Raw genomic sequence first — 21771 nt, 5'->3', positions numbered from 1 at the left:
ATATAGGTTTATATATATATTTCCTTTTATTATATATAGGTTTATATTATATTTCCTAAAATATAAACCCTATTAAAAATGACAAACTGTCAGTCTACTGAGGCATCAAAGAGGAAAAACTGTTGTTCAAAAGCCTTCATTAAAATTTCATTTTTGCTTGCCTGTCCATAATAGATCTCAAATCAATTCTTTCATGATGAATTGACTATTATAATATTGCCTATTATATTTAGCCTCTTTTTTATGAAAGTGGAGAAAAATATTTTAACTTGAGGAGGCAATCAGGGAAATGTGATTGCAAATGACAGTGAACAAAGGTATTTTATGAAGCTGGAGTGATTGGTTAAGTGCTTTGAGATCTGTGAACTAAGAGCTATGCAGGCTGAGCCTGGTCGCTGAATAAGAAAATGCTTTTATTTTCAATAATCTGCACAACTGATACTAGTGGTCAACACATTTACCCCCAAACCTATACTTTATATTTACTCCTCAGATGCAATTCAGTGTTTCTAAGTGAAGAGGAACTAAAAAGCCACTTGATGAAAGTAAAAGAGGAGCGTGAAAAAGTTGGCTTAAATCTCAACATTCAGAAAACGAAGATCATGGCATCCGGTCCCATCACTCCATGGGAAATAGATGGAGAAACAGTGGAAACAGTGTCAGACTTTATTTTTCGGGGCTCCAAAATCACCACAGATGGTGATTGGAGCCATGAAATTAAAAGATGCTTACTCCTTGGAAGAAAAGTTATGACCAACCTAGATAGCATATTCAAAAGCAGAGACATTACTTTGCCGACTAAGGTCCGTCTAGTCAAGGCTATGGTTTTTCCTGTGGTCATGTATGGATGTGAGAGTTGGACTGTGAAGAAGGCTGAGCGCCGAAGACTTGATGCTTTTGAACTGTGGTGTTGGAGAAGACTCTTGAGAGTCCCTTGGACTGCAAGGAGATCCAACCAGTCCATTCTGAAGGAGATAAGCCCTGGGATTTCTTTGGAAGGAATGATGCTAAAGCTGAAACTCCAGTACTTTGGCCACCTCATGCGAAGAGTTGACTCATTGGAAAAGACCCTGATGCTGGGAGGGATTGGGGGCAGGAGGAGAATGGGACGACAGAGGATGAGATGGCTGGATGGCATCACTGACTCGATGGACATGAGTCTGAGTGAACTCCGGGAGTTAGTGATGGGACAGGGAGGCCTGGCATGCTGCGATTCATGGGGTCGCAAAGAGTCGGACACGACTGAGCGACTGAACTGAACTGAACTGAAGACTTTAATACTGAATATCCTCCTTGGTGTCCTGGTAAATATTGCAGAAACAAGAACTCCTTTACTGGTGTACACACACACACACACCACATTTATCTTCCACTCACTGGGTGTGCTCTAGAGTTATGGTCCAAACTCTCCCACTTATTAGCTCTGGAAACTTGAGCAATTTATTTAACCTCTGTTTTCCAGATCTTTCATCTGTAAAGTGATATAATAACAGAATGTACCTCAGAATCATTTACAGGTGTAATACAGTTATGTGTTTAGCACAGGATCTAGCTCATAGCAAGCATCAGTAAATGCTAGAAAAAAAAGCAACCATACAGTAGAATTTATCGATTAATAAAAAAAAGATACTGATGCTGAAAGGGGGGAAATTGATTTCCTGAAATCATGCAGGTGTTTGAGGACAGAACTGGTACTAGAACAGAAATTTCCTGACTCCCAGACCAATGGTCTTTCCAAAATCCCTGCTCTTTTCTCTTCTGTCCCCCAACTTTTACTACACCATGACTAAGAAGACATTGTGATTATCAGAGTCAAGAGACACATACTACTCCCAGACTGACACTCCCCTGAACTTCTCATTTCCTTTCTATAAAATGAAAAGATGGGAAATAAGACTGCAGAGATTCTGACCAGCAAACGTATTCTGTGATTCCATTAGCAAATCTAAACCCTGCACCATTTTTGTGGATGCAGAGTGGGACAGAAATCAGTTACTGTAGACCACCAACTGTAGTCTTCTGCTCTGACTGATCACTTGTCCAGTTGTCCAGTCTTTCACTCGTCACCTTGATATCTCCCTCCAAAGTTCTCAGCCTCTGCCTGGAGCAACGTGGGCAGGAATGTAACGAGCACAGGTGAGGCAGGGAAAGGCGATCTAGGAGACGAGAGAGCATGTTCCTCGTGCCTGATGGTTTATACAACAGCCACCCAAATTAAAGCACAACCAGCAATTCTATTAATATAAGCGCATATAGCATGTTTTATGAAAATAAGCAGTATACAAAGTCTGGGAACTAAGTTCAATTCTGACTGCAAGAAAATGTGTTCCTCTTCTTTTTCTATCATGAAAAAAGAGTGCTCGTTTAGAGTAACAAGTTCTGTACACACAAGTTTTATAAGAACTCCCAGGTGTAAGTGAGCATGTGAATGCCATAGGTTAAAAGAAGAATAGGGGTGAGTTACACCACTGTGATGAGCTAGAAGCCAACTCATCATCTCTCCGCTGGCTTTTAGATAGCTTACAACAGACTCAGATGCACTGCCTCTCTTGTCCCTGAATTCTTTTTTCCTAAAACCCCACATAGCCCATCATGTCCACAGCGGAGGATCTGACCACATAGGCGGGAACAAGTGGTTTATCAGTTCATCAAACATGAAGTAAAAGTAAGGACACTGAATGGTCTTACCCTTCACCCAGAGAGAGGACAATACAGGGATCCCTTTCATAGGAGGAACAGAGGAAGGAATTGAGGACATTTAGCTTAGAAAAAAGGTCATCTGAAGCAAAAAAGGAAACATCAGACATGAAAAGGGCCAAGCCATGGTGGAGAAAAACAGTCACTTCCCCTTAACTAAAATGAACATAACTCTCGTTGTCCCTAGGATGCTACTGGCTTATGTCTGTGGACCCAGGGCCAGTTTAGCCTTCATCCCATTGGAAATATTTTTATTAAAGCTGCATTAAGATAACTCAGAATGGGTTTGGTAGACTTCCACTTTGTACTTCCAGCTTCTGCCTTCATTCTCCTTTAGCTTTGTCTAAGACCCACATGCAATAAACAGAGAGCAAACTTTAACACATGGTTTCCAACTGAGAGATGATTAACAACACATCTCTCTTTTCCTGACCCTTTCCAGAGGCAATATAACTAGCACTTCCCTTTCAACAACGGTATACAGTGTGCCCTCTTACCCAAATGATAAAAGATATTCATATACAAACAGGAGAAACTACCCATCTCAGTTCTGGAAGACAGAGTCAGGATTGCTCCCTCTACTGGTAGCTTGGTAGACTGGCCGCTGAGATGCTTAGATGCACAGAGGCCATGCCCCACAGTTTACAAAAGCATGGGTTATTTTTGCTGAGTCATTAAGTCACATCCAACTCTTTGTGACCCCATGGACTGCAACACGCCAGCCTCCTCTGTCCTTCACTATCTCCCAGAGTTTGTTCAAATTCATGTCCACTGAATTGGTGGCACTATCTAACCATCTCATCCTCTACCACTCTCTTCTTTTGCCTTAAGTCTTTCCCAGAGTGGGAAACATGGGAAACTTCGAGTAGACTCTGGACAGTTCTGCCACAGAGAGAAACACAGAAAGTAGTCTAAACACTCTTACTCTAGTGTAGTTGTCAGGTACTGTATGGAGTTTAATTGGTAATTCTTTTATTTTGTAACAAACCTTTTGGCAGCAATGATTTTTTAAGTGCTTATTCATAAAATAGTAAGTACTAAATTTCTGTTTTTCAAGAATGTTAAGAGTTGCCATCCATCATGGGGCCTATAGCAACATCACTGACCACACGGAAACCTGAAGACCTGAACCTCTAAAAAGCATCAGCTTCTACTTCAAAAGTTATTTTCAGAAGACTGTGACCCAAAATAAGGATTTAACACTTTCAGTTGCACAAGGTCTATTTTTATATCACTCTATGAGGCACGAATTTTGATCTAGACTAGATCAAAATGACTGATCTAGAAATGACTGTTCTAAATTAATTTTACTTATTTTATATTCCAAATGTTTCTGTGAAGATACCAAAAATAAAGAGAAAGCTGTATGGATTGCCTCTGTAAGCAGAAACTGTCAGTTTTATATCAGTGTCAGCACTGAAGTTTCAAAGAGAAAAAATAATTGGTTAATTCCAAAAACAGATCTAATGTTTTCAATATTTCTACCCATCTCATAAAAAAAGTTCAACAGTGAATATTAAAATTTCTGTGGTGGAAATATAATTTTTGGAATACAATATCATGGTTAATGCAATATTCTTACTAAGTTAAGGAACCCATGGGGAGAGCAGTTGAAAAGAAAAGCTTGATTAAAATCCATGTGTTCTAGAAGACATACAGATGGCTAACAAACACATGAAAAGATGCTCAACATCACTCACTATCAGAGAAATGCAAATCAAAACCACAGTGAGGTACCATCTCACACCAGTCAGAATGGCTGCTGTTAAAAAGTCTACAAACACTAAATGCTTGACAGAGTGTGGAGAAAGGGGAACCCTCTTACATGGTTGGTGGGAATGAAAACTAGTACAGCCACTATGGAGAACAGTGTGGAGATTCCTTAAAAAAACTGGAAATAGAATTGCCATACGACCCAGCAATCCCACTGCTGGGCATACACACCAAGGAAACCAGAATTGAGAGAGACACATGTACCCCAGTGTTCGTTGCAGCACTGTTTACAACAGTTAGGACATGGAAGCAACCTAGATGTTCATCGGCAGACAAATGGATAAGAAAGCTGTGGTACATATACACAATGGAATATTACTCAGCTATTAAAAAGAATGCATTTGAATCAGTTCTAATGAGGTGGATGAAACTGGAGCCTATTATACAGAGTGAAATAAGTCAGAAAGAAAAACACCAATACAGTATATTAATGCATTATATGGAATTTAGAAAGATGGTAACGATGACCCTATATGTGAGACAGCAAAAGAGACACAGATATAAAGAACAGACTTTTGGACTCTGTGGGAAAAGGCAAGGGTGGGATGATTTGAGAGAATAGCATTGAAACATGTGTATTACTATATGTGAAATAGATCACCAGTCCAAGTTCGATGCATGAAAATGGGACTCAAAATCTGTGCACTGGGACAGCCCTGAGGGATGAGATGGGGAGGAAGGTGGGAGGGGGGTTCAGGATGGGGGACACATGTACACCCGTGGCTGATTAATGTCAATGTATGGCAAAAACCACTACAATATTGTAAAGTAATAAGCCTCCAATTAAAATTAATTAATTTTTAAAAATAAAATAAAATCCATGTGTTCTAAAGATGCTGTGTCAATGGCTCTTCTGACAAGTCTGATGTATTTCTTAGCACAAACAAACAACAAATGTAAGTACAACCCATGGAGCAGAAATGACTTGGCATTGGTTAAGATACAATATAATTTATAATTATGTCCAAATAAGTTGCAACATTCCACCAATAAAAATTAAATATAATGGTAAAATTTTACTAAATTTTTATTTATATAATGGTTCTAGTAATTGAACCTGAAAATATTTTACTGAAGTTGATGTAAAATGCAGAAAGAACAATTTGCCCATGAATTAGAAAATACTTCAGAAAACTATGCATTTTAATTATTTGTAGCTCCTTTCACTTTCAAAAGTCTTAATTTTTCTCCAAAATGTTCTGAAGGGCACTCCATCTAAAACTCAGGAGAACAAAATGAACACAATCAGAGGAAGGCAGTAAGAGGCAGATTTTAATTCAAGGTAAGAAAGCTTTCATCTAATCAGAGACATTTGACAAGAGGGAGCGTAGTGTGGGAGGAAGATCGCTGGACACAATGTCCAGCAAGGCAGCTGATTTCATTATTGACAATGGAATGGGCTGCTGTGAGAGGCCCTGGGCTCACCATCACTGGAAATGTTGAAACACTATCAGCGAAGGACCTACCTCAGTTGGAGAAGGATCTAGAATATCTCTGAGCTTCCTTTAAACCCTGTGATCAATTCATTCAACAAATGATCATTGCTCTCTCTTGCACTGCTCACCCTGGAAGTAGCTAGTTGGCCACTGTGTCATGAGGCAAGTTACACACAAGTCGTGTGAGATGATAAATGTTTGTTGTCTTAAGTTGTTAGAAAAAAATTGAGTGCCCATTACATGTGAGGTGGAGAAAGAAATGACAACCCACTCCAGTATTCTTGCATGGAAAATCCCATGGACGGAGGAGCTTGGTTGACTACAGTCCATGGGGTCGCAAAGAGTCAAACACGACTGAGCGATTTCACTTCACTTCACTTACATGTGAGGCATGGTTCTAGTGGTGGTGAACAACTGTATGAAGTGTCAATAAGTGCTTGATATCTGGCTACCAGAAAAGTAGGCCAATAAATCAAGTAGTGAAAAAAGACTGAAAACTATCAAGTGCAACACAGATGTGAGCTATAATTGTTGTTAAATTGAACTATGTATTTTTGTCTTTAATTTATTCTTTGTTTGATAATTAGTCATACACAGAGCTGTTTTATATACATGATTCTAGTCTTCCAGGTACAGGTTTTCAGATTTCTGTTTTCAGTTGGGTACCCCTTAATTGGTGTTAACTTGTATTTAGTTTTGTGAAGCCGTCCTTCCATGTAAGCATGTTCTACTTCCAGAATAGCTTGTGTGAGTCTCAAGGTCAAGGTCCCATCTTGCACTCATCACTCACAGTATTTAGATCAAGGTTGGGTACTCATAGCAATCTCAGGACACAAGACTGGCTCCACAAAGATGCTTTCTTCCCCATTTGGTGGGAGTTAAGTCTCAAATTTTTCCCACCTTTTTTTTTTCCATAAGAAAAAACATTTATTTCAGGAAATAAGAAAATCTGTGGTAAGAAGAAGCCATTAGCACACAGAGGATGTGCTAATAAGAGAAAAAAATATTTTATCTGCATGATGTACATTTTTCTTTTGGAGAAGACTTTACCTACTAAGAGAGCTGTGACAAGCATGTTCTCATTGAGAAGAGGCATATTTCTGAAGGGTACAGTGCCTTGGACAGTGGAAGGAATGACCTGTGACAGTTGTCAGTCTTGATCCACGCTGGCAGGCTCTGCCTGGAGGGAGACCTGGCTCCCTGCACAGGCAAGTCCACATGCTGTCCCTGGGACTGTGCCACTCACCATTTCTAGGACAGCTCTGGCCCATGGGAGTAGCTCACTGATGGCAGGCGGTTTGTCTCGTCACTCTCCTCTGTTCTTAATAGAAGAGAAACCTATGGTAGCGGTAAGGTGGACCTAATGGGGCCTGGAGTTCTGCTTTGTACCCATTCAATACTGAGGAATGAGGTCCATGGTGAAGCTCCATCTTCTCTTCTAAGATCTGTCCAACAACTGTCATGAGAGCCTGAGCCTCAGTAGCATTGCTGTCTGTGGCTCTGAGCAGTCCCTGCTGCAGTCTTGCCTTTGTGGTGGGGCTGTTCTGGTCTTTTGCCTTTCTGGGGAAAAATCCACTGCAGAAAGTGTTTAATTCTTTCTCTGAAATAGTTTTTTTAAGAAACCTTCCCCTTCTTCAGGATGAACTGGTGAGACTTGCTTTGTAGGGACTCTGCTGATTCCTTTCTCTGGCCAGGGTGGCTCATCTTGCAGGCCTGGTAGGACCTCCATACTGCCAACCCCTTTTTTATTTTTATGTTTAATTGAAGGATAATTGCTTTACAGAATTTTGTTGTTTTCTGTCAAACCTCAACATGAATCAGCCATAGGTATACATATATACCCTTTTGAACCTCCCTCCCATCTCCCTTCCCATCCCACCCCTCTAGGTTGATACAAAGTCCCTGTTTGAGTTTCCTGAGACATACAGCAAATTCCCGTTGCTTATCTATTTTACATATGGTAATGTAAGTTTCCATGTTGCTCTTTCCATACATCTCACCCTCTCCTCCCCTCTCCCCATGTCCATAAGTTTATTCTCTATGTCTGTTTCTCCATTGCTGCTCTGTAAATAAATTCTTCAGTACCATTTTTTTTAGATTCCGGATATATGTGTTAGAATACAATATTTATCTTTCACTTTCTGACTTACTTCACTCTGTTTAATACGTTCTAGGTTCATCCACCTCATTAGAAATGACTAAAAGGCATTCCTTTTTCTAGCTGAGTAATATTCCATTGTGTATATCTACCACAACTTCTTTATCCATTCATCTATCAATGGACATCTAGGTTGCTTTCATGTTCTAGCTATTGTAAATAGTGCTGCAATAAGCAATGGGATACATGTGTCTTTTTCAGTTTTGGTTTCCTCAGGGTATATGCCTAGGAGTGGGATTGGTGGGTCATATGGTGGTTTTATTCCTAGTTTTTTAAAGAATCTCCATACCCTCCTCCATAGTGGCTGTATCAGTTTACATTCCCAACAGTGCAAAAGCATTCCCTTTTCTCCACACCCTCTCCAGTATTTATTGTTTGTAGACTTTGATGATGGCCATTCTGACTGGTATGAGGTGAAATTTCATTGTAGTTTTGATTTGCATTTCTCTAATAATGAGCAATGTTGAGTATTTTTTCATGTGTTTCTTAGCTATCTGTATGTCTTCTTTGGAGAAATGTCTGTTTAGGTCTTTTTCCCACTTTTTGAATGGATTGTTTGTTTTTCTGATATTGAGTTGTATCAACTGCTTATATATTTTGGAAATTAATCCTTTGTCAGTTGTTTCATTTGCTATTATTTTCTCCCATTCTGAGGGTTGTCTTTTCACCTTGCTTATAGTTTCCTTTGCTGTGCAAAAGATTTTAAGTTTAATCAGGTCCCACTTGTTTACTTTTGTTTTTATTTCCATTACTCTAGGAGGTGGGTCATAGAGGATCTTGCTTTGGTTTATGTCACTGAGTATTCTGCCTTTCTTTTCCTCTAAGAGTTTTATAGTTCTGCCCTTACATTTAGATCTTTCATCCATGTTGAGTTTATCTTTGTGTATGGTGTTATGAAGTGTTCTAATTTCATTCTTTTACATGTAGCTGTTGAGTTTTCCCAGCACCATTTATTGAAGAGGCTGTCTTTACCCCCATTGTATATTCTTGCCTCTTTAGCCAAAAAAAAAAAAGTACACATAGGTGCATGGGTTTATTTCTGGACTTTCTATCTTGTTCAATTGGTCTATATTTCTGCTCTTGTGCCAGACCCATACTGTCTTGATGATTGTAGCTTTGTAATATAATCTGAAGTCAGGAAGATTGATTCCTCTAGCTCCATTCTTCTTTCTCAAGACTGCTTTGGCTATTCAAGATCTTTTGTGTTTCCATATGAATTGTGAAAATTTTTTATCTAGTTCTGTGAAAAATGTCATGGGTAATTTCATATTGATCACAATGAATATGTAGATTGTGTTTGGTAGTATAGTCATTTTCACAATATTGATTCTTCCTACCCCAAAACATGGAATATCTCTCCATCTGTTTATGTCATCTTTGATTTCTTTCATTAGTTCAATTCAGCCTCTCAGTTGTGTCCAACTCTTTGCAAACCCATGGACTACAGCACACCAGGCCTCCCTATCCATCACCAACTCCCGGAATTTACTCAAACTCATATCCGTTAAGTTGGTGATGCCATCTGACCATCTCATCCTCCATCATCACCTTCTCCTCCCACCTTCAATATTTCCCAGCATCAGGGCTCTTTTCAAATGAGTCAGTTCTTCGCATCAGGTGGCGAACTATTGAGTTTCAGCTTGAACATCAGTCTTTCCAATGAATATTCAGGACTGATTTCCTTTAGGATGAACTGGTTGGATCTCCTTTCAGTCCAAGGGACTCTCAAGAGTCTTCTCCAACACCACAGTGTAAAAGCATCAATTCTTCAGCATTCAGCTTTCTTTATAGTCCAACTCTCACATCCACACATGACTACTGGGAAAATCATAGCTTTGACTAGATGGACCTTTATTAGCAAAGTAATGTCTTTGCTTTTTAATATGCTATCTAAGTTGGTCATAACTTTTCTTCCAAGCATCTTTTAATTTCATGGCTGCAGTCACCATCTGCAGTGATTCTGGAGCCCAAAAAAATGTCACTGTTTCCCCATCTATTTGCCAGAAAGTGCTGTGACCGGGTGCCATGATCTTAGTTTTCGAATGTTGAGTTTTAGGCCAGCTTTTTCACTCTCCTCTTTCACTTTCATCAAGAGGCTTTTTAGTTCTTCTTCACTTTCTGCCATATGGGTGGTGTCATCTGCATATCTGAGGTTATTGATATTTCTCCCAGCAATCTTGATTCCAGCTTGTGCTTCTTACAGCCCAGCGTTTCTCATGATGTACTCTGCAAATAAGTTAAATAAGCAGTGTGACAATATACAGCCTTGACATACTCCGTTTCCAATTTGGAACCCAGTCTGTTGTTCCATGTTCAGCTCTAACTGTTGCTTCCTGACCTGCATACAGATTTCTCAAGAGGCAATTCAGGTGATCTGGTATTCCCATCTCTTTCAGAATTTTCCACAGTTTATTGTGATCCACACAGTCAATGGCTTTGGCATAATCAATAAAGCAGAAGTAGATGTTTTTCTGGAACTCTCTTGCTTTTTCCATGATCCAGCGGATGTTGGCAATTTGATCTCTGGTTCCTCTGCCTTTTCTAAAACCAGCTTGAATATCTGGAAGTTCACGGTTCACATACTATTGAAGCCTAGCCTGGAGAATTTTGAGCATTACTTTACTAGCATGTCAGAGGAGTGCAATTGTGTGGCAATTTGGGCATTCTTTGGCATAGACGTTCTTTCAGATTGGAATGAAAACAGATCTTTTCCACTCCTGTGACCACTGCCAAGATTTCCAAATTTGCTGGCATACTGAGTCCAGCAGTTTCACAGCATCATATTTTAGGATTTGAAATACCTCAACTGGAATTCCATCACTTCCACTAGCTTTGTTCATAGCGATGCTTTCTAACACCCACTTGATTTTGCATTCCAGGACGTCTGGCTCTAAGTGAGTAATCACACCATTGTGATTATCTGGGTCACGATCTTTTTTGAATAGTTCTTCTGCGCATTCTTGCCACCTCTTCTTAATATCTTCTGCTTCTGTTAGGTCCGTACCATTTCTGTCCTTCTCATCTTTGCATGAAATATTCCCTTGTTATCTCTATTTTCTTGAAAAGATCTCATCTTTCCCATTCTATTGTTATACTCTATTTCTTTGCATTGATCACTGAAGAAGGCTTTCTTATCTCTCCTTGCTATTCTTTGGTACTCTGCATTCAAATGGGTATATCTTTCCTTTTCTCCTTTGCCTTTCACTTTCCCTGACTCCTTTACAATGTCACAAACCTCCTTCCATAGTTCTTCAGGCACTCTGTGTATCAGATCTAATCCCTTGAACCTATTTGTCATTTCCACTGTATAATCATAAAGGATTTGATTTAGGTCATACCTGAATGGTCTAGTGATTTTCCCTACTTTCTTCAATTTAAGTCTGAATTTGGCAATACGGAATTCATAATCTGGGCCACAGTCGGCTCCTGGTCTTGTTTTTGCTGACTGTATGGAACTTCTCCATCTTTGACTGCAAAAAAATATAATCAATCTGATTTCAGTATTGACCATCTGGTGATGTCCATGTGTAGAGTCTTCTTTTGTGTTGTTAGAAAAGAGTGTTTGCTATGACCAGCGTGTTCTCTTGGCAGAACTCTATTAGTTTTGCCCTGCTTCATTCTGTACTCCAAGGCCAAATTTGCCTGTTACTCCAAGTATTTCTTGACTTCCTACTTTTGCATTTAGTCCCCTATAATGAAAAGGACATCCTTTGGGGGTGTTAATTCTAGAAAGTCTTGTAGGTCTTCATAGAAATGTTCGGCTTCAGCTTCTTCAACATTACTGGTCGGGGCATAGACTTGTAATATTGAATGGTTTGCCTTGGAAATGAACAGAGATCATTCTGTCGTTTTTGAGACTGCATCCAAGTACTGCATTTCAGACTCTTTTGTTGACTATGATGGCCACTCCATTTCTTCTAAGGGATTCTAGCCCACAGTAGTAGATATAATGGTCATCTGAGTTAAATTCACCCATTCCAGTCCATTTTAGTTCTCTGATTCCTAAAATGTCGATATTCACTCTTGCCATCTTCTGTTTCAACACTTCCAATTTGCCTTTATTCATGGACCTAACATTCCAAGTTCCTATGCAACATTGTTCTTTACAGCATTGGACTTTAAACTATTTCATTTCGTGTCTTATAATTTTCTGTGTACAGTTCTTTTGTCTCCTTAAGTAAGTCTATTCCTAGATAGTTAATTCTTTTTGTTGCAATGGTGAATGGGATTGATTCCTTAATTGCTCTTTCTGAATTTTCATTGTTAGTATATAGAAATGCAATATATGGCATTCTGTATTTATTTTGTATCCTGCAACTTTGCTAAATTCACTGATTAGCTCTAGTAATTTTCTAATGCTACCTTTAGGGTTTTCTATGTACAGTATCATGTCATCTGCAGACAGTGAGAGCTTTACTTCTTTTCTTATCTGGATCCTTTTTATTTCTTTTTCTTCTCTGATTGTTATAACCAGGACTTCCAGGACTATGTTGAATAATAGTGGTGAAAGTGGATACCCTTGTCTTTTTCCTGATCTTAGGGAGAATGCTTTCAGTTTTTCACCATTGAGAAAAATGTTTGCTGTTGACGTATCATATATGGCCTTTACTATGTTAAGGTAAAGGTGCATGATCAAGGGGCATGAGCTTTTAGATGTGTTGCTGAATTCTGTTTGCTAAAATTTTATTGAGGATTTTTGCATCTATGTTCATCAGTGATATTGGCCTGTAGTTTTCCTTTTTTGTGTTGCTTTTGGTTTTGGTATCAGGATGATGGTGTCCTTGTAGAATGAGTTGGGAAGTGTTCCTTTCTCTGCAACTTTTTTGAAAGAGTTTTAGAAGGATAGGCACTTCAGTTCAATTCAGTTCAGTTGCTCAGTCGTGTCCGACTCTTTGTGACCCCATGAATCGCAGCACGCCAGGCCTCCCTGTCCATCACCATCTCCCGGAGTTCACTCAGACTCACGTCCATCGAGTCAGTGATGCCATCCAGCCATCTCATCCTCTGTCGTCCCCTTCTCCTCCTGCCCCCAATCCCTCCCAGAATCAGAGTCTTTTCCAATGAGTCAACTCTTTGCATGAGATGGCCAAAGTACTGGAGCTTCAGCTTTAGCATCATTCCTTCCAAAGAAATCCCAGGGTTGATCTCCTTCAGAATGGACTGGTTGGATCCCCTTGCAGTCCAAGGGACTCTCAAGAGTCTTCTCCAACACCACAGTTCAAAAGCATCAAGTCTTCGGCGCTCAGCCTTCTTCACAGTCCAGCTCTCACATCCATACATGACCACAGGAAAAACCATAGCCTTGACTAGATGGACCTTAGTCGGCAGAGTAATGTCTCTGCTTTTGAATATGCTATCTAGGTTGGTCATAACTTTTCTTCCAAGGAGTAAGCATCTTTTAACTTCATGGCTGCAATCACCATCTGTGGTGATTTTGGAGCCCCCAAAAATAAAGTCTGACACTGTTTCCCCTGTTTCCCCATCTATTTCCCATGAAGTAATGGGATAGGCACTAGCTCATCTCTAAATGTTTGATAGAGTTCTCCTGTGAAGCCATCTGGTCCTGGGCTTTTGATTTTGGGGGAGATTTTTTATCACAGCTTCAATTTCAGTGCTTGTAACTGGGTTGTTCATAATTGCTATTTCTTCCGGTTCAGTCTTGGAAGATTGAACTTTTCTGATAACCTGTCCATTTCTTCCAGGTTATCCATTTTATTGCCATATAGTTGTTCATAATAGTCTCTTATAATCCTTTGTATTTCTGCATTGTCTGTTGTAACCTCTCCTTTTTCATTTCTAATTCTGTTGATTTGATTCTTCTCTCTTTTTTTCATGATAAGTCTGGCTAAAGGATTGTCAATGTTGTTTATCTTCCAAAGAACCAGCTTTTTGTTTTATTAATCTTTCATTTCTTCTTCAATTATTTCTGCTCTGATCTATATGATTTCTTTCCTTCTACTAATTTTGGGGTTTTTTTGTTCTTCTTTCTCCAGTTGTTTTAGGTGTAAAGTTAGGTTGTCTATTTGATGTTATTCTTGTTTCTTGAGGTAGGGTTGTATTGCTATAAACTTCCCTCTTAGGACTGCTTTTTTGCATCACATAGGTTTTGAGTTGTCATGTTTTCATTGTCATTTGTTTCTAGAATTTTTTTTATTTCCCTTTTGATCTTTTTAGAAACTTGTTGGTTATTTAGAAACGTGTTGTTTAACCTCCATGTGTCTGTTGTTTCTTACAGGTTTTATCTTGTAATTGATATCTAGTCTCATAGTGCTGTGGTCGGAGAAGATGCTTGATAAGATCTCAATTTTCTTACATTTACTGAGGTTTGATTTGTGACCCAAGATGTGGTCTATCCTGGAGAATGTTCCATGTGCACTTGAGAAGAAGGTGTATTCTTCTGCATTTGGATGTAACATTCTGAAGATATCAATGAGATCCATCTCATTTAATATATCATTTAAGACTTGTGTTTCCTTATTAATTCTGTTTTGATGATCTGTCCATTGGTGTGAGTGGGGTGTTAAAGTCTCCTACTATTGTTGTGTTATTGTCAATTTCTCCTTTTATGTCTGTTAGTGTTTCTCTTATGTACTGAGGTGCTCCTATGTTGGGTATGTATATATTTACAATTGTTATGTCTTCTTCTTGTATTGATCCCTTGATCATTATGTAGTGTCCTTCCTTATCTCTTGTAATCTTCTTTATTTTAAGGTCTGATTTGTCGATATGAGGATTGCTACTCCAGCTTTCTTTTGCTTCCTATTGGCATGGAATATATTTTTCCATCCTTTTTCAGGCTAGATGTGTCTTGAGCTCTGAAGTGGGTTTCTTGTAGACAGCATATGTATTAGTCTCGTTTTTTAATCCTTTCAGCCAGTCTGTGACTTTTGGTTGGAGCATTTAATCCATTTACATTTAAAGTAATTATTGATATGTATGTTCCATTTCTTAATTTTGGGAGTTTGTTTTGGAGATCTTTTTCTTCTCTTGTATTTCTTGACTATATAAGCCCACTTAACATTTGCTGTAAAGCTGGTTTGGTTGTACTGAATTCTGTTAACTTTTGCCTGTCTGAAAAGCTTTTGATTTCTCCATCAATTTTGAATGAGATCCTTGCTGAGTACAGTAATCTTGGTTGTAGATTTTTCCCTTTCAGTACTTTAAATATATCCTGCCATTCCCTTCTGGCCTGCAGAGTTTTCTACTGAAAGATCAGCTGTTAAGCATATGGGGTTTCCCTTGTATATTACTTGTTGCTTCTCCCTTGCTGCTTTTAATATTCTTTCTTTGTGTTTAATCTTTGTTAGTTTGATTGGTATGTGTCTTGGCATGTTTCTCCTTGGGTTTTTCCTGTTTGGGACGCTTTGTGCCTCCTGAATTTGATTGGCTATTTTCTTTTCCATGTTGGGGAAATTTTCAACTATAATCTCTTAAAATTTTTTCTCATACCCTTTCTTCTTCTCTTCTTCTTCTGAGACCCCTATAATTCAAATGTTGGTGTGTTTGATAATGTCCCAAGGTTTCTGAGACTATCCTCAGTTCTTTTCATTCTTTTTACTTTATTCTGCTCTTCAGAAGTTGTTTCCACCACTTTATATTCCAGTTTACTGATTCGTTCTTCTGCTTCAGCTATTCTGCTATTGATTCCTTCTAGAGTATTTTTAATTTCAATAATTGTGTTGCTTGTCTCTGTGTGTTTATTCTTTAATTGCTAGGTCTGTGTTAATTGATTCTTACATTTTCTCCATTTTGTTTTCAAGGTTTTTTATCATCTTTACTATCATTATTCTGAATTCTTTTTCAGGTAGTTTGCCTATTTCCTCTTCATTTATTTGGACTTCTGTGTTTCTAGTTTGTTCCTTCATTTGTGTAGTATTTCTCTGCCTTTTCATTATTTTTTTTAACTTATTGTGTTTGAGGTCTCCTTTTCCCGGGCTTTAAGGTTGAATTTTTTCTTTTGGTTTCTGCCCTCCTAAGGGTGGTCCAGTGGCTTGTATAAGTTTATTATAGGGTGAGATTTGTGCTGAGTTCTGTGTTTGTTTGTTTGTTTGTTTTTCCCTTGTTGAGCAAGGCTGAGTGAGGTGGTAATCCTGTCTGCTGAAGACTGGGTTTGTATTTTTGATTGTTGTTTAGATGAGGCATCCTGCACAGGGTGCTACTGGTAGTTGGGTGATGCTGGGTCTTGTATTCAAGTGATTTCCTTCGTGTGAGTTCTCATTATTTGATACACTCTAGGTAGTTCTCTAGTAGTCTAGGGTCTTGGAGTCAGTGCTCCAACTCCAAAGGCTAAGGGCTTGATCTCTGGTCAGGAATGAAGATTCCACAAGTGGTTTGTTATGGCATTAAGTGAGATTAAAACAAGTATCCAAAAACGAGAAACCAAAAATGAACCCCAGACAAATGGCAGTTAAAAAATCAGGCAAATAATAATTAAAATAATGGAATATGCACATATTACACATACACCCATGAGCAAAGTCAAAGCAGTCCAACAAAAATAAAGTACAATAGACTCACCTGGCAAACAAAGGAAATCAAAATTATATTTACCAGTTAAATGCAAAACTAATTAAAGCACAAACTGAAAGCAAAACTAAAGCAAGGTGCCAAGTGGGGAATAAAGCAATGAAAACAAAACTATCAAATATGTTGATAGGAAAGGAAAGAAAGAATAGATATGCAAAGTTAAACAGAGGTAGATGAAGAATATTTGTATATATTAAAGATTAACTGCAATGGGAGAAGAACAATAGAAAAGGCAAACAAAGGAATAAATGTAGAAAAAATATAATAGGTTTAAAAAAATTAAAATTAAAAAAAGAAAAAGGAAACCTCCACAGAACTGAAAAGCCCAGTGTAGTGGCAGAGGTTTATAACAATAACAAAAACTGTGACTGAGAAAAAAAGCTCAAAAGCTTAATTAGATTTCATACTGCTAACAAAATCAACAACTACAACAGAAGCAGGAGCAGGGGGGTGATGCGGTGGGGAGAGAAAAAAGTACAAAAGGATCTATAGACCAATCAAAACATAAGAATAATAAATGATTTTCTTGACTCACTGTTGTCAGAGCCGTTTCCCTCACTGAGTGTCACAGTCCTCCTCACCTCCCTAGGATGCCCTCCAACACTGTGCTGATCTCTGGACCTACTGTGGGGGCAGCTCAGATTCTAATGTGGTCCTACTCCTGTGTGTTCTTGCCTCCAATGCTTACAGCTATCAGAATTAGTGTGTTTTCTTTTGTGGGAGCTTTCAATGTCCTTTTATATATTCCATAGACACAGAGTCTGCCTAGTTGATTGTGTGGATTTAATCTGCAGCTCCTACATTGGTGGGAAGTTTGGGTCTTCTTTCTTAGCCACAATGCCCCTGGGTTTCAATTGTGGTTTTATTTCCACTCTTCATGTGGGTTGTCCACTGGGGTTTGCTTCTCAGGCTGCTCTGGAGGACTTTGATTTGCCCTGTGGGGGCCAGGTGTGGAGGTGGTGCAGTTGCTTGGGTCACAGGGGTTCTGGCAGCACCAGGTACTCAGGGGAGTTGGCGGGTAGGGCAGCAGGAAATATAGCACTCTGGAAAGGTATGGCAATCAGTATTGACCAATATGCTCCAGTATTCTTGCCTGGAGAACTCCCCTCCCTGACAGAGAAGACTGGCAGGCCACAGTCTTCAGGGTACAAAGAGTTGGACATGACTGAAGTGATCCTGTGTGCAAAGATAGATGCAAGATTTTTTTTGCCTGTGGCAGCTCCGCCCCAATGAGAGTTGAGAGTGAAGGTGGCCCTGCTGCTTGGCTTGTGGGGACCCTGGTGGTGCCAAGTGTGCAGGGACACAGGACTGCATCTGCCACAGGAGTTATGGCCCTATCAGAGTCTTTTTTCAAGCCTCTTGTAGCTGGAGATCAGAAGGCCTCTTTGGCCAGTCTTTCTCCATAGCTCCGCCCATTCAGGCACTTAGAGGGCTCCCTTGCCTGGGACCCTTCTCTGTTGTTTGGCCTGGTCAGGCACAGAGAGAGTCCCCGCCACCCGACCCTCCCCCGCAGCTGGGGTCCTACTCTGTAGACTGGTGTGTCAGGCACTTAAAGGGGCACCCTGGGTGGGGTCCTACTCTGCAGTTCAGTAGATCAGGCATTTGATGGGCCAGCCTCTCTATTGTTCAGCTGCCAATGCTGGCATGGGGTGAAAGAGAGGTTATGGTGATGGCTCCACCCCCTATGCATGACTCAGCAGTATTGCTTGCTTCCATGGCTGCCCAGCTTTCCTCCACAGGCATTTCCCACCACAATCTCCTCCCTCACTTCCCCTCAATCCATCTCTCCACAGTTAATAGCAGCCCTCACCCTGGGATTGCTCCACAAGCCCTACACTAGCTCCCAATCACTGCGCCTTCCAGGGGATCTGCACCCCTGTCCCGGGTATGTATGGCTGCAGCAAGGGCTGTCTGATTCTCATTACATTTAAGCTGCCACAGGTCAGCTCTTTCACTCTCAGCCTTAAATGTTTCTCCTCTGACTCAGACAATTGCCCCGATGTGGGGATCAGACCCCCTGCTTCAGTTCCCACACCTACCGAGGGCAGGTCCATTCCTACTAACGCTCCTGTTTTCTTCCCCCACTTCCTACATCCTACCGAGTTTTGCGTGGTTCTATATATTCTTTTTCACCGGTCAGGTCCTCCTGTCTGCTCTCAGCTGGTGTTCTGCATGCATCTCTGTGTCTGAAGGTGTTCCTGATGTATCCATGGAGAGAGATGTACTCCATGTCCACCTACTCCTCCGCCATCTTGTTCTCCCCCCACCTTTCTTTTATAAAGAGTAAGCCCTTTCTGTGCTCTTTCATTGTTCCCATCTCCTACTATTCCCCCACAAGATGAAATGTTATTATGGCCAAGATTCAGCAAACAAAACTAACACAACTCAAATCCTTAAAACCTAAGAATACATCTCAATAGAAATTCAAACCCACTGCTGTGCCCAGCAGCTTTTGATTTCCAAAAAAGATAAAAACCTGTGCCTTAATATCTAATTCTTCTCCACTCCCCTTAATCACACTGGATCCTTTTATCATTATTATAATGTTTCTTTGCATAAATGGTTGAAAGCATTCTATGCTCTTGAGAGCTCGTCTGATTCACACCCACAGATCATATTGGGTGAACTTGCAATTATCTCCTGCAAATGCTCCATGAATGTGCCGAAACCAAGCAAGAACACTGCCAGCCCAAGTACATTTTTATTTTTCCTCAAGACTACAACATCTAATTTCTGAAAACAGGGGGTGTAAACAGTAGTTTCTAATACAAAACTGTGGGTGTCCAATTTGCAGAGGAAAAAAGTTTCCAGTTCCTACATTCATGATTTTAATGTTTAAATTGGGCTTCCTTCATAGCTCATTTAGTAAAGAATCTGCCTGCAATTCAGGAGACTCCAGTTCGATTCTTGGGTTGGGGAGATCCGCGGGAGAAGGGATAGGCTACCTACTCCAGTATACTTGGGCTTCCTTTGTGGCTCAGCTGGTAAAGAATCCAGGAATGCAAGAGACCTGGTTTCGACTCCTGGATTGGGAAGATCCCCTTGAGAAGGGAAAGGCTACCCACTCCAGTATTCTGGCCTGGAGAATTCCATGGATTGTATAGTCCATGGGGTGACAAAGAGTCACACACGACTGAAGGACTTTCACTTTCACCTTTTCACCTTCAGTAAAACCGTAAATAGGAGACTGGAATGCAAAAGTTGGAAGTCAAGAAACACCTGGAGTAACAGGCAAAATTGGCCTTGGAGTACGGAATGAAGCAGGGCAAAGGCTAATAGAATTTTGCCAAGAGAACACACTGGTCATAGCAGACACCTGCTTCCAACAACACAAGAGAAGATCTACACATGGACATCGCCAGATGGTCAACACTGAAATCAGATTGATTATATTCTTTGAAGCCTAGGATGGAGAAGCTTTATCAGTTCATTTCAGTTCAGTTAGGTAGCTCAGTTGTGTCTGACTCTTTGCGACCCCATGAATCACAGCATGCCAGGCCTCCCTGTCCATCACCATCACCTGAAGTTCACTCAAACTCAGTCCATTGAGTCGGTAATGCCAGCAGCCATCTCACCCTCTGTTGTCACCTTTTGCTCCTGCCCCCAATCCCTCCCAGCATCAGAGTCTGTTCCAAAGAGGTAACTCTTCACATGAGGTAGCCAAAGTACTGGAGTTTCAGCTTCAGCATCATTCTTTCCAAACAACACCCAGGGCTGATCTCCTTTAGAATGGACTGGTTGGATCTCCTTGCAGTCCAAGGGACTCTCAAGAGTCTTCTCCAACACCACAGTTCAAAAGCATCAATTCTTTGGCACTCAGCTTTCTTCACAGCCACTCTAGCATCCATTCATGACCACTGGAAAAACCACGGCCTTGATAGTCAGACCTTTGTTGGCAAAGTAATGTCTCTGTTTTTCAATATACTATCAGATTGGTCATAATTTTCTTCCAAGAAGTAAGCATCCTTTAATTTCATGGCTGCAATCACCATCTGCAGTGATTTTGGAGCCCCCCCAAAATAAAGTCTGACACTCTTTCTGCTGTTTCTCCATTTATTTTGCATGAAGTGATGGGACTAGATGCCATGATCTTCATTTTCTGAATGCTGAGCTTTAAGCCAACTTTTTCACTCTCCTCTTTCACTTTCATCAAGAGGCTTTTTAGTTCCTCTTCACTTTCTGCCATAAGGGTAGTGTCATCTGCATATCTGAGGTTATTGAGATTGCTCCCAGAAATCTTGATTCCAGCTTGTGCTTCTTCCAGCCCAACGTTTCTCATGATGTACTCTGTATATGACAGAATGTGATCCACTGGAGAAGGGAATGGCAAACCACTTCAGGATTCTTGCCTTGAGAACCCCATGAACAGTATGAAAAGGCAAAATGATAGGATACTGAAAGAGGAACTCCCCAGGTCAGTAGTTGCCCAATATGCTACTGGAGATCAGTGGAGAAATAACTCCACAAAGAATGAAGGGATGGAGCCAAAGCAAAAACAATACCCAGCTGTGGATGTGACTGGTGATAGAAGCAAGCTCCGATGCTGTAAAGAGCAATATTGCATAGAAACCTGGAATGTCACGTCCATGAATCAAGGCAAATTGGAAGTGGTCAAACAAGAGATGGCAAGGGTAAACATCGACATTCTAGGAATCAGAGAACTAAAATGGACTGGAAAGAGTGATTTTAACTCAGATGACCATTATATCTACTACTGTGGGCAAGAATCCCTCAGAAGAAATGGAGTAGCCATCATGGTCAACAAAAGAGTCTGAAATGCAGTACTTGGATGCAGTCTCAAAAATGACAGAATGATCTCTGTTCGTTTCCAAGGCAAACCATTCAATATCACCATAACCCAAGTCTATGCCCCAACCAGTAACGCTGAAGAAGCTAAAGTTGATTGTTCTATGAAGCCTTCAAGACCTTTTAGAACTAACACCCAAAAAAGATGTCCTTTTCATTATAGAGGACTGGAATGCAAAAGTAGGAAGTCAAGAAACACCTGGAGTAACAGGCAAATTTGGCCTTGGAATGCAAAATGAAGCAGAGCAAAGATTAATAGAGTTTTGCCAAGAAAATGCACTGGTCATAGCAAACACCCTCTTCCAACAACACAAGAGAAGACTCTACACATGGACATCACCAGATGGTCAACACCGAAATCAGATTGATTATATT

This window comes from Oryx dammah, unplaced genomic scaffold (assembly GCF_014754425.2).
Source record: "Oryx dammah isolate SB20612 unplaced genomic scaffold, SCBI_Odam_1.1 HiC_scaffold_29, whole genome shotgun sequence".
Taxonomy (NCBI): Eukaryota; Metazoa; Chordata; class Mammalia; order Artiodactyla; family Bovidae; genus Oryx; species Oryx dammah.
This window is presented reverse-complemented; position numbering follows the sequence as displayed.